General features: G+C 57.3%; 1 protein-coding gene across 1 annotated transcript in view; it reads right to left on the bottom strand.

Moving 5' to 3' along the window:
• Positions 1 to 12,111, bottom strand: part of LOC144934672 (complement C3-like) — a 332,072-nt gene that overhangs the window by 118,324 nt on the left and 201,637 nt on the right. The window lies entirely within an intron of this gene.

Below are 12,111 nucleotides of genomic sequence, written 5' to 3'. Positions count from 1 at the left end.
CTTTTCTCCCATCCACACCTGTCCCCAGCTGTCCCAATCTCGTTCCCGCCAAAGGCCCCTTCTTCCCGCCCGTTCTCCCCTTATATATCCTCGATTACCCCTCCCACTAACCCTCCTATTGGTGGGAATCCTTCCCCTGACACCCCTACATCACCCCCCCCCCCCCCCCCCCCCCGGAGAAAAAAAAAAACGTCATCGGTTCTGCCTCCCCCATGGACCATTTAAGTCTCCCCATGCCTCCCCCCACTGACAGTGACGACAGCCCTTAACCCCCCCACAACCATACAATGCAATATAACACAACAAAATTAATTGCGCGGCCTGCCCGGGTCTCCAGCCAGCGTCCCGTAACAGCCCGGACATCCACAGGCAGCAGATGACCGTGGCGGCCCCCTCCTTCGAAGGCCCTCTCGTTGCGGTCTCTGGTTCGGTGGTGCCGGTGTCGCCTTGCCTGGTGCCGCTGTCTCTCCGAGGAAGGAGATTGGGAGGTCGTGCCACCACTCCGTCAGGCCTCACATGGGGCGCTGTAGGTGACAAGGGAACACAGGGCACCTAACCCCCTGCCGGTCGGCGCGTGGTGGTCGGCGACCTTGGCCCGGGTAGGGATGATGATGATGATGTTGGCAGTGATGATGGTGGAGAGATGTATGGCTTAAGGCGGGTGGGGTGTACAAACCATCATCGCTTACTCAGTTGGACCTGGACGGACTACAGTTGGAGTGCTTTAATGACCTCGACCGGCCCTTTCCAGGGTCGGTGCAGCTTTGGTGAGAGGCCAACCGGCACCTGAGGACAGTGTAGCCATGCCTGGTCCCCAACGTTAAAGGGCTTGGCTGTCACTGTCCTCTCCCATATCCGTACATTATTCTCTTGGCTCGTGGCCGATGCGGCCTCAGCTGCTTGGCAGGCCTCTCTCAAATAAATGAGGGAGGTCTTTAGTGCATTTGACCATGCGTCAGCTCTTGCGGGAATGTCCATCAGCTGCACCTCAATAGGCGGAACGGGATCCCGTCCATACATCAGGAAAAACGGCAAGAACCCCATTGCCACGTGTGGGGCCACCCTGTACGCCGCTAAGACCGATGGAATGTGGAGGTCCCAGTCCGAGTGGTTTTCGTCCACCACTTGGGACAGCATGGCCGCTATGGTGCGGTTAAGCCGCTCCACCATCTCATCGGCCTGGGGATGATACGGAGATGTTCGGACCTTTTTAGTGCCCAGGATAGAGCAGACGTCCTTCAATAGCCATGAGGAGAAATTCCTGCACCGCTCCGGTGCCCCCTTATCAAGGACATAGCCCCCCACGAAGGCATCGGCGATGGTCTGTGCCGTTTGGTCCGGGAGGGCCCACGCCATCGTCCACCTCGTGCAGTACTCGACCCCAACCAACAGGTATTTATTTCCCCGTGGCGTGACCGGCAGTGGTCCCAGGATGTCCAACGCAACCAATTCGTTGACCCTGGTCACCGTGATGGGCTATAGGGGCTTACCCGGGGGTGGCGGCTTTCGCCGCGCACATTCGACACAGGTAGCGACCCATCGGTGCACGTCAGGGGTCATGCCTGGCCAAAAGTACCGACCCTGTAATGTGTACAGTGTCTTCCGCCCTGCCAGGTGCAGCAGCTGGCGGTCGTGTACGTCCATAACCAATTGTTGACGCAGCGACTCCGGAACTACCAGGCATCGCCGGCGCCCTGTCGGGTCCCATCGCATGAGGAGGTCCTCCCATACGATGTACTCCTCCCCCCCGCCTGCCTCTGCTGAGGCGCGTAGCGTTCACAGTGGGGCTTCCTCCAGCTGTAGACATCTCCAATCGTCCAAGGTCAGCCCCAGGTCGGGGTCGGTCAGCTGGACCTCACCCTGTGTGCCCTCCGCCGTGCGTACAGGAGCGATGACCATCCCCTCTGGCCTCACCTCCTTGCAGCATGCCCCGCCTGTGGTGCATGCACAAGGGCCCTGGGGCGCCAGCCGGGACAATGCATCTACGTTGGCATGTCTGGTCCCTTTGCGATGCACCACTTGGTACCTGTACTCCTGCAGGCGCTCTATCCACCTGGCCAGCTGGCCCGAAGGCTGTCGATGCGGAGCGAATACTGCAAGGCCGCGTGGTCAGTGCGGACCGTAAATTTGCGACCATACAGGTAGGGTCAGAATTGCTGCACGAAGTGAACGACTGCCAGGAGTTCCCTATGTGTGACGCAGTAGCGCTGCTCCGCTGATGAAAGCACGCGATTACCGTAGGCGATAACCACCTCCCGACCCTGCTGGACTTGTGACAAGACACTGCCGATGCCCACATCGCTGGCATTCGTGTCCAGGATAAAGGGGAGGCCAAATTCCGGAAAAGCCAATGGTGGTGCATCTGTCAGACGTGAGCGCAGCTGCTGGAATGCCTCTTCCTCCAGAGGGCCCCAATAAAACCTCTGGTTCTTCACCGTCAACACGTGCAAGGGTTTGGCAATGGTTGCGAAGTTGGGTACAAACCGGCGGTAGTAAGAAACGAAACCCACAAACCGGCGTACCTCTGGAATCGTTGTGGGAACAGCCCAGGCCCTCATGCAGGCCGTATTTTCCGGGTCTGTAGCCACTCCAGATTCACTGACAATGTGGCCCAAGTAGCGTACCGACGACTGCATAAGGTGGCACTTCGACGGCTTGAGCTTCAAGTTCGTGTTCCGGAACCGCAGGAATACCTGACGTAATCGGTCAATGTGTTTATCGAATGATCGCTGAAGACAATGTGCGTCGTCCAGGTAGATGAGGCACGTTTCCCATTGGAGGCCTGCTAAGGCCAACTCCATTAAGTGTTGGAACGTCGCCGGCGCAGTCTGGTGGCCCATAGGCAGGCAGCTGAATTCGAACAGGCCCTGTGGTGTATGGAACGCTGTTTTAGTCCGCGTCTAGTGGGACCTGTCAGAACCCGGACAATAAACCCAGCGTACTGAAAAATTTTGCTCCCGCCAATGCATCCAATGAGTCATCGATACGTGGTAGGGCATATGTGTCGGCAATCGTGACGGCATTGGGCGCCGGAAGTCCACACAGAATCTCAGTGACCCGTCTGACTTCTTGACTAGGACCACCGGTGCCCCCCATGGACTCGAGGATGGAGAAATTAGGTCAGCCCGCAGCATCTCCTACACTGCTTGTTGAATGTGCCCTTTTTCCATCGGGCTCATTCTATATGTGTTTTGGCACAGGGGTGCGGCGTCTCCCGTGTTGATGTGGTGCTGCAACAGATTTGTGCGTCCTAGGTCGAACGGTCCGCAGCTGAACACGTCCGAGAACTCATGCAATAACGAGTACAGCTGATGTTTCTGGTCGGGCGGCAATCCCGGCTCAGGCCCCGCCAGCTGGTCCATCCACGATTTGGTCCCTCTGTCCTCGGACTGGCTGATGTTGCCTACAAGCTCGGGCTCTGTCCCGGGGGCTCCTCGTGACAAGGGGCTAACGTGGGCCAGAACTGTTCCCTCCTGCACTGTCGCTGTTCTATTGGAGGTGTTCAGCACCTGAATGAACAGATGCTGGTTCCTCTGGACAATAGTTTCGGCTCCCACCAGCGCATGGCGATCCGTGGCAGCTGACGCGGGAGACACCAGGATGGGTGAGTCCGGTCGGGCTGTTACGAGGGAGGACCGATATCGCAGCGGAATCAGCATCTGGGCTGCCAGGGGAATGGAGACAGACTTACTGACCAGAGCCTGCACGTAAGGTACACCCCGGCCGGCCCCCTCCGCCTTTAGGAAATGGAGATGCGTTCCCTGGACTTCCACCCGCCCATTGGCCAGATCGATTTTCATTGGCATCCACCTCAGAAAGTCCGTCCCCAACAGGCAGGGTACGGGGAACGTTGCGGAGACAAGGATGGGTCCTGCTACCGAAAGCTGCCCAATCTGTATCGGGGCTTCAACCTGGCTCAGGAAGTCCATGCTGCCTCCATTTGCTGCAATGAACGTCGTCTTGACGGGGACTAAAGACCGGTTTTTATCCGGCAGCATCTCGTGCATGGTGCTCGAGATGATCGTGGCTGATGCCCCCGTGTCAACCAAGATACGTGCCGACACTCCCGCGATTTCACCGACCAGGACCGAGGTTCCTGACGTGGCCACTACTACCCGCCTTGCCAGCTTCCTCCATTGTGTGGCTGAGTCCGGCCACTGACCAGGCGACTCGTGAGATGATGGGGGATGGATGTGAATGGACCCAAGATGGGGTGCCCCCCTTTGGAGTGCGTCGCAGCAGGGTGAATGCGCCCTTGTTACATGGTGTGGGATCCACCCTGTGGTGTGGGCTGGGCTCCCCATGTGGTGCAATTTGCGTCCCCTTGGTGACGTAGGATGGGCCCCCCTTGTGGTGTGGGGGGGCCCCCCTGGGGGGCCCCCCCATTGTAGTGGGCGGTGGGGATTGGGGGGTGGGCCTTCCCGTGAGCCCATCACTTCTCCCCTCCCCTTCCTTTGTCACGGGGGCATGGGCCCCCTTCATGGTGTGGTCCCCCTGGTCCTGTCTCGCTACGCCACAAAGCGATGGTGAGGCGGGGCGTGGAACTGCTCCAGGGCGCAACGGCAATTGTGTGTGCTGTCTCAACCCAGGGGCCGTTGCCCCTGACAACTCGCCGGCGTCGCAGGTAACTAGTGACGTCACTTCCGGTCGCGACGTCACGTCCGCCCGCGAAACCAAACCCATCCGCGACGCCACTTCCGGTCGCGACGTCACTTCCGGTTGTGACATCACGTCCGCCCGCGACGCCACGTCCGGTCGCGACGTCACTTCCGGCCCCGACGCGGTCCCCGACCTCGGCACGATCCCCGGCGCGGTCCCCGACCTCGGCGCGGTCCCCGACCTCGGCGCGATCCTCGGCGCGATTCTCGGCGCGGTTCCCGGCCCTGGCGCGATTCCCGGCGCGATTCCCCCCGCGGTTCCCACCCTGAGGAGGCTCCCGGTGAGGTCGCGGCGTCGGGGGTGTAATTTTTCGGTCCGACCGAGAGGCCGGGCGGGACGGCGTCACTCGCCTGGATCCTGTCGGCGTTCGGCCCCGGCGGGTTCCAGGTGGCGTTGGCAGCCTCCGGCTCCGTGCGGCACCCCCTCGCCATATGCCCCTCTCGACCACAATGGTGGCAGACCCACGGGGCATTCTGTCGGGGTGGCTCGGCGCGGTGTTGTAGAGGCGGCTGCCAGCAAGGCGGCGGCTGGTCGCGCCCCTGGTCCCTCTGCTCCGCCAGCCCCCAGATCGCCGCGTACACCTCCCGCAGTGATGGCTCCGGCTTAGACGTCGGGGGTCTGTTCCCAGCTGCTCCACAGGCAGCCTGCGGCGACAGTGCAGGTTCGGCAGTTGGTGTCGCTGGACCCAGTAGCGCCACGGCAACGGCTCGGCTGTTCCCCCCCGCCGCGCCAGCCACCTGGCCCACGGGTGGCGCCCCGCCCATGACCTGTTCATGGGCTTGGATGGTCTGGGCAGCCCACAGCGAGGTGCGTTCCCCCGGTGTCACCACGGGCATTACAACGCCAGCGCGGCAAGCGTAGGCGATAAAGTGCTCGACCAAGAGGTCCTCGAGCGCTTTTTCATCCAGGCGAGGTAAAGCCCTCCTCGCCAACACGAGCAGTGCACCCCTGTAGGCTAAAGGGGATTCTCTAGCCCCTCGCTGGGGGTCCTGGAACCGTTTAAAGGCTCCTTCAGCTGGGCAGTAGATCTCCCCCAAAGCCTCGTAGGCCGTCTGTAGCGTGGTCTTGCTGTGCGAGGGAAGGGAGGTGTAAGAGGAGAGCGCATCATCGTCCAGAACGGATGGCAAAGCTCGTAGTGCCTCTTCGTCTGATCACTCGAGAGCGTGGAAGGCGGCCTCGAATCGGCGGACAAATGCCTCCCAATCTCCTTCCTCGGCCATGAACTTATCGACGGGCCCCAGCCGACGCGCCCGTCCGCCACCTGCTCTCTGTGTTGGGTGTTTAGCCCTGGGGGTTTTGGCGGGAGCGGTGGCGGCTGGCGTGACGAGGTTGGTTGTAGCTCCTGCCCGGCCGGCTGGTCGGCCTCCGGGTCCCATGGCCTCTCCTCCCGTGGTACGTGTGGGGGTGGAGGTCCCGGTGCTGGCGGGCCCCCCATAGGGAGCCTCTGCAGTAGCTCCTGGAGTGCCCTCTCCACGCGGGCCATGCGGTCCTCCATGGGCTACTCCAGGCGAGCCGGGCCCCCTGCTGCTGCTTTTGGTAGCAGGCCCCCTTGTTGCCCGGGATGGGAAGGATCCCCGGCCCCTGCTTCCTCTTCCCTTGGCTCTTTTCAACGGGTATTCTTCTTTGTAGCCATTGTAGACCCCACCACTGCCACCAGATGTAAAGGAGAGCCGACACAATATTGCAGGGGGTTCGTCTTTTAATCCTTTTCTCCCATCCACACCTGTCCCCAGCTGTCTCAATCTTGTTCCCGCCAAAGGCCCCTTCTTCCCGCCCGTTTTCCCCTTATATCTCCTCGATTATTCCTCCCACTAACCCTCCTATTGGTGGGAATCCTTCCCCTGACACCCCTACACATATATTTTGTGCAAGGCAAGTGAGCTGTGACGTCAAATCTGTCACGTGACCCGCGCATGTGTAGTGTAGTGGTTAGTGTGCTGCGCTACGAACCCGGCGACCCGAGTTGGATTCCTGCTCACGGCCACCACCGGTCCTGTGCCTCCCCTAGGTCGACTCAGCCCCAAACAATGAACTGGTGTGGTGTGTGAACATCGTCACTGGGGAGACAAAGGCGGCCAGGCGTGGGGCTGGCCACCCACCCCCTCTTGTGCCGTGCTGGCCTTCATAGGTGCTCGCTAACAGCACTTGCCCCCTACAGGCTACAAGGGGGATTTTGTCTTTATCTTGTGTGTGGGAGGGGACTGCATAGCGATTTGCGCGTTGCGCTACGAACCCAGCGACCCGAGTTCGACCACCGGTGACGATTATTTCAACTGCTCCTGGGCCTCCCCTAGGTCGACTCAGCCTCAAACGGGTAACTGATGTGGTGTGTGAACATTACCACTGGGGAGACAAAGGCGGCCGGGCGTGCTGCTGTCACCCACGATTAAAATACCATACATTGCAGGAGTAACTGATAAACTAGTCAGATTTTTGGGAAAAAAAACATCCAAGTGACATTTGGCACGGTAAATAAAATCCAAAAACAAATATCTGGTAATAAACATGTGTAGTGACAGAGAATGGGTCGCTACAGTGCGTAGCGCTGGTGACTGACAGAGACGAAATGTGGGCGTAACAGCCGATTTGCCAGCAGAGCAGGGTGTGGCAGCCGCTCTGGCAGCAAGAGCATGCAATGCCACGGAGTGGGTCACTAGGGTGAGTGTCGCTGGCTGATCGCAGAAGGGGGCATATGAGGATGTGGCACCGCGGCCGGCTGGCGGAGTACATGATAGGCCGGGGTAAAGGATGTGGGGCAAAGGTGATCGCGGGGACACGTGAGGTATAGCCCAGAACCTTCTGGTGGGATCCAGAATGGGGCGTAGCCAGGCAAGGGACACGTGGAAGGTGGCCCAGAACCTTCTGGTAAGTTCCAGAAGGGGGTGTGTCCGAGGGCGGAGCCAGGCCACGCCAGGGAGCATAAAAGGTAAGTCCCAAGGCTGGATAAGGGTCTATCGGTGGATTGGAACCCAAGGTGCTATGTCTTTGTCTCAGGTGTCGTGGGTCAGGTAGCGTGCCGGCTGTTCTGACCCTTTTATAGTTATCCCATGTGTGAACAAGTGTTAACGTGTAGAATAAACTTGTGTTGCCTCCTACTATTAGTGTCTCAGAAGTGACTCACAACATTTGGTGCCAGAAGTGTTAACGGTACATTTTAAATTTAGGGATACTTATAATTAGAATGTTGATATTGATGCGGAGGAAGACACTCATTGTGGTGTCTTCAGACAAGGAATGTGGTGGGGAGGTGATTCCCCAGACGGCCCCAGGACCCTGGAGAATAATCCCGAGGAGGTGCTCCCGGTGGAGCAGCGGGAGAAAGACTGTGACTCCTCGCTGCGGCCGCCAGGAGGAGGATGCCATATACAGAATGCACGCCTCGCTGACCTGTTTTCTGCGGCGACTGCGCTGGTGGCGGAGCTGGACATGGAGGAGCCGGAGGAAGACGTGGTGGTTCGAGAGGGGAGAGTGGACAACCCCACTGCCGCCATTAGCCAAGCACAGGAAACGGCGGAGCCCTAGCCCGCGCGAGCGGCCACCATTTTGTCGGCTGGGCGGGAAATGGCTCCAATCAAAATTGACTCGCCGCCGATGTCGCGCGTGGAGATGCCCACCCTCGAAGTGGTTGCCGTTCAATGTAAAATTAAAGCTTTCGTGACTGCAGGGATTCATCTTCTTGGTTCTTTCGGTAAAGTCACGTAGAAGGGAAATAATAAAATAATAAAAATAAAACATAATAAAATAATTCTCACGACGTTTCGGCCACAATGCAAGCAGCCATCCTCAGGTGATTATTTCCCTTCTACGTGACTTTACCGAAAGAACCAAGAAGATGGTTGCCGTTCGTGTGAGAGTTTTCAGCCATGGGGGGTGATTGAGCTGCCTTTCAAAGGTGTTTTACTGCTACATGTGAGCTCGCGGGATGGACTGATGTTGAGGCGCTGTGAGCGCTGCCTAAGACTTTGGACGACAACGCCTTGGCAGCATTTTATGTGATTTTCCCTGACAGACAGGACGACGTTGTCACAGGTGTACACCCACAGATGGCAGCTATCTTTGATGTGCCATCCAATGTGCAACAAAAATTTGCAATGTGAAGACAAGATGCCCCTCGCCTTCCGCAGCACGCTGATGTCACTGGCCCAAGCCGCATACCCCAAGATGGAGCAGGCAGGGTTGGACTCCCTGATGTTGGAGAGGGTGATGGCGTGGGAAATGAACGTTTTTCTACCCGCTATGGAGGAGGATAACCTGACTTCGATTAAGGTGGCTCTGCATACAGACACATTTGTAATTTGCAATGGCGAGTAGGGGTAGCTGCTTGTGCAGGACAGTCGGGGGAAGTGGAAGAGCCAGAGGATAAGGAGCCCCCTCAAATTTGTGCATCACATGCTGAGAGTCCACGGAGGAAAGTCGATGCGGGATGGCGACAGGAGCGGGAACTGCAGGGGAGAACCGTCACTTTACCATGGAGGGCTCCCGTCACCCATTTCAAGTGTGGTCTGTGGGGCCACATTTCCATTTCCACAGTTCTCTGTGCATGCACTGTCTTCCTCCGAGCCTAAAGGCGAGTCGCGGTGCATCATACACCCGGCCGACACAGTCATTTCAGGCATCTTCATCACAGACCATGTCGGGTTCGCACGTCGCCGCTCCTAGTCATGTCGCGGCGTGTGATAATCGGGTTTTAGAGGGTGTTGGACTGCCGCAGCATCCGGGGCAGTGGACCACGTTGTCGTGGCGGCGTCGGCGGTGGGATCGTCCGCGGTAGTGGGGACCGTGCAGGGTGTTGAGGTGAGGGTGCTCATCGATACAGGAGCATCCGCCACCAACATTTCAGAGTTTATTTATAGGATCTTGCCACCGAAATTGAGTTGCCTTAGTCCAGTGGGTAGTCCATGTGTCACCGATAATGGTGGGAGTTTAGGTATTGTGGGCCAAATATTGGCGACAGTATGGATTGGTGAAATTGAAATGACGGGCCCGGTGTTGGTTTCGAAGTCACTGGCAGTGGCTTGTTTGTTGGGAGCTGATTTTTTTTAAGAGGATGCCCCTTAAAATTTTGGTTGACCAGGGGTGTGTTGAGCTGCCATTGGGGCGTCAATTGGCATTTTTGTCTCCCCCAAATCGGTTGCACATGGTAACGCTACGATTCAGGCCCTGGTAAAGGAAACTGTTCGAGTTCCTCCTGGTGCACAGATGCTTGTGCCCTTGCGGCTGCGGAAGAAGCTCAATCGGGAAGTTACCGCAGGGGGGTTATTTTAACCCCTTCCAACAGAGTGGTTCGTGGTCTCACTTTGGTGGTGGTCCAGATGGTGGTGAGGGGGGATCAGGAGCCCATCATCCAGGTGTTGAATGCTGGGCTGGGTACCATTGTTATACAGGCGGGTACGGTTTTGCCCCACGCGACGACCGCGTGTTGAGGAGAGACCAGTAATGTGGCCGCTCAGGTTTTGGCCTCAGTAGAACGGGAAGCGGTGTCAGATGAATCGAGGATGGGTGTGTTGTGTTCAGAAAATCCGGATTTTTCTTGGGAGCAGAGGGGCGAATTGCGTGCACTGCTCCTGATGCATCACCATATTGATACGGGTAGCGCCGCTCCCATATGGGAGAATTCATTTCGGTTTATATCCTAAGGAGAAGGACCATGTTTGTCAGGCGGTCGACAAGATGTTGGCTGCTGATATAATTTCCCCTTCCACCAGTCCGTGGGGGGCGCCCATTCTTGAAAAAAAGAAGAATCGGACTTTGAGATTTTGTGTGGATTTTCAGAAATTGAATAATGTCTCCGTGGCAAATGCGTACCCACTCCCACGGATGGACGATTCGTTAGATGTCCTGTCGGGTGCGTGTTTTTCTCCACCCTGGATTTGTTGTCCGGGTTTTGGCAGTTGCCTCCTGGATGAAAGTTCCAAACCAAAACCGCGTTCTGCACACTGCAGGGGCTATTTCAGTTTACCCGCCTTCCGCTGGGACTTGACTCTGCTCCAGCCACGTTCCAGCGACTTATGGAGTGCTGTTAAGACGACAATAGGATTCGTGTTTGATCTATTTGGATGACGTGATCGTCTTGGGATGCACGTTCCAGGAACATCTGCAGCGGCTGCGTTGTTAAAATGCGGGCGGCCAATCTGAAGTTTAAGCCTCTTGCAAAAGTCGGTTCGCTACCTGGGTCACATTGTTAGTGAGGACGGGATTGCAACGGACCCCAACAAAACTGTGTGCATGCGCACTTGGCCAACCCCCACGTTGGTGGGTGAAGTCCGCAGCTTTGTTGGGTTAGCGTCATACTTCCGCTGCTTTGTGCCAGGGTTTGTGACGGTCGCGAAACCACTCTACGCTCTCACTGCAAAGAGTCAGACGTTTCGGTGGGGGCAGCTGGAGGAGGCCGCATTTGTTGTGTTGCGCGATGGCCTCGTTAATGCACCTCCCCTTTGGTAGCCCGATTTCTCCTTGCCATTCATGCTGAACACAGATGCCAGCGACACCGGAATAGGCACCGTGTTGTCACAGGTGGAGAACGGGGCGGAGAGTGGAATCGCTTACGGGAGCCGGGTACTGTCCCCCACAGAGCAGCACTATTGTGTTACGTGCTGCGAATTGTTGTCTATCGTGAATTTTGTGCAGCAGTATAGTCCGTACCTCTACAATAGGCAGTTTGTGGTATTCACGGATCACGCGTCCCTGCAATATGCGCTGCGAGTTTACCAGCCATCTGGACAGCTCACCCGATGATTAGAAGTTTTGCAGGACTACTCTTTTACAGTCACCTACAGGAAAGGGTTGCGCCACTGTAATGCGGACGCTCTGTCATGATTGTCGCCAAAGGAACTGTGTGCGTGTGGTCAGCGTCCCTGGGCGAATCGGGCACGACCTGACCATCCTTGGATCCGGGTTTCCACTGCCTCTGTGCTGGGTGAGTGGTAACCCCTACTGCTGCATCGCCGCCAACAGAGGTTGCACCTTTCGTCGTGGTTGCCTCACGGCTGCCTCCAGGGCCAACTGCGCACCTCTGATTGCGCAAGCATCCAACCCACTGTTCGTGAGCTGTTCATCAGAAGGTCTTCATGCGCCAATGCTGCAGTTGAAACTGTAGCTGTCAGTGCTGTGTCATCTGCCCCTGATGCCGTGGCTCACACTACAGTTGACAGGGCAGTGTTCCCCCTGGCGCAGCTCTTGACTTTTGAATCAGAAGGCAGCTCGAAAGGACTCACATAGCGGGCGACCTGTTGACAGGACTCTTTACCGTGCTGCATGCAATGAAAGCTAACGCACAAATTCTGGCATCACGCTGTGCATACATCTCCAAACGAATCCAAACCGCCTCTCGGAATCCTCAGACACCATGGAAAGTCCTTGAGGCTCTGCTCCACCCAGGAGAATCGTTTTCCCAAAATGACCAGCTGGCATCACTCAACCTTCAACTTCCTTTAGCCTTCACTTCACTAACAA

This window comes from Lampetra fluviatilis, chromosome 11, assembly GCF_964198595.1.
Source record: "Lampetra fluviatilis chromosome 11, kcLamFluv1.1, whole genome shotgun sequence".
Classification (NCBI taxonomy): domain Eukaryota; kingdom Metazoa; phylum Chordata; class Hyperoartia; order Petromyzontiformes; family Petromyzontidae; genus Lampetra; species Lampetra fluviatilis.
Note: the sequence above shows the minus strand (reverse complement) of the source record. Positions and strands in the feature narration are given on the sequence as shown.